Source organism: Loxodonta africana, chromosome X (assembly GCF_030014295.1).
Source record: "Loxodonta africana isolate mLoxAfr1 chromosome X, mLoxAfr1.hap2, whole genome shotgun sequence".
NCBI classification, from domain to species: domain Eukaryota; kingdom Metazoa; phylum Chordata; class Mammalia; order Proboscidea; family Elephantidae; genus Loxodonta; species Loxodonta africana.
This window is the reverse complement of record NC_087369.1, coordinates 114,588,792-114,590,655: the sequence shown is the minus strand read 5'-3', so window position 1 is coordinate 114,590,655 and position 1,864 is coordinate 114,588,792.

Genomic DNA, 1,864 nt, shown 5'->3' with positions numbered 1-1,864 from the left:
AAAAAAACTAGTCATTATTGTATAAAAGTAAAAAATAAAAATATACAGAAAGATATAAAAACTACCTGAAGATAGCTGTTAAAATATTACTGGTGTATATTCTTCCTCCTCTTCTTCTCTCTATTATGCATTATAAAGTTATTTTTTAGATAATAGAAATTATACTATAGATACAGTTGTAACTACCATTTTGTTTGATTTTGTAACGTAAGCATTTTCTTGTATTATTTAAACAACTTCATAAACATTCTTTTTTGGACCGAATGATATTCCATTTTATGAAGTATTATAGCTTATTTTTACATTCGTCTATTAATGAAGATTTATTTTGGTCCAGTGTTTGACCATTAGAAACAATTCTTTTCTGAACAGTGTCATCTGTATTTTTGAATATTTTCTTGGGGTACATTCCTAGAAATGGGATTGTTGTTGTTGTTGTTAGGTGGTGTTGAGTTGGTTCTGACACACAGTGACCCTATAGGACAGAGTAGAACTTTCCCATAGGGTTTGCAAGGAGTGGCTGGTGGATTTAAACTGCTGACCTTTTGGTTAGCAGCTGAGCTCTTTACCACTACACCACCAGGGCTCCAGAAATGGGATTATGTTATCAAATAGTATGAACACTTTTAAGATAATTGATATATAGTGCCAAACTACTTTCCAAAATGCTTATACAATTCATAATCCTACTAGTAGTTTATCACAATATTTTATCTCACAATATCCTTCTCCATTTAGAAAAAATTTGATTAGTCAAAATATGGTATGTTGTTTTACGCTGAACTTCTTTCTTCATATATTATCTCTTAATAAAATCCTAGATTGTTATTGAATACCATTGATAAAATTGTCAATTACCACAAAATGCTGTTTGATGGGGGAAACCATTTGCCAACCCAGTTCTGCATATATGGTGTCTTAGTTATCTAGTGGCATAGTGGTTAAGAGCTACGGCTGCTAACCAAAAGGTTGGCAGTTCAAATCCATCAGGCACTCCTTGGAAACCCTATGGGGAGTTCTGCCGTGTCCTCTGGGGTCACTATGGGTTGGAATCAACTCGATGGCAATGGGTTTGGGTTTTTTTTTTTTTTTTGGTTGTTGTTATCTAGTGTTGCTATAACAGAAATACCACAAGTGGATGGTTTTAACAAACACAGATTTAGTTTCTCACAGTCTAGGAGGCGGGAAGTCTGAATTCAGGGTGTCAGCTCCAGGGAAAATCTTTCACTCTGTCAGCTGTGGGGGAAGGTCCTTGTCATCAATCTTCCCCTGGTCTAGGAGCTTCTCAGCACAGGGACTCTTGGTCCAAAGGACATGTACTCCTGGCTCTTCTTGCTTGGTGGTAATGAGGTCCCCCTGTCTCTCTACTCGTTTCTCTCTTTTATATCTCTAAAGTGATTGACTCAAGACACAACCTAATCTTGTAGACTGACCTCTGCCTCATTAACATAACTGCATCTAATCCTGCCTCACTGACATTACGGAGGTAGGATTTACAAAACATGGGAAAATCACATCAGATCACAAAATGATGGACAATCACACAATGCTGGGAATCGTGGCCTAGCCAAGTTGACACACATTTTTGGGGGATACAATTCAGTCCATAACATATGGCCTTAGAAGATTTTATGCACAGACCTAAAATAAACTCTCTTTGGAATAGATTTCCGTAGTAGGATTCAAACTATGAGTTGGAATCGACTTGATGGAAACAGGTTTGGTTGCTTTTACTAACCAAAAGTTGGAGCTTTGAGTCCATCTAGATGCACCTCAGAAAAAAGCCCTGGCAATCTACCTCCAAAAGATCACAGCTGTTGAAAACCCTATGGAGCACAGTTCTACTCTGAAACACATGGGGTTG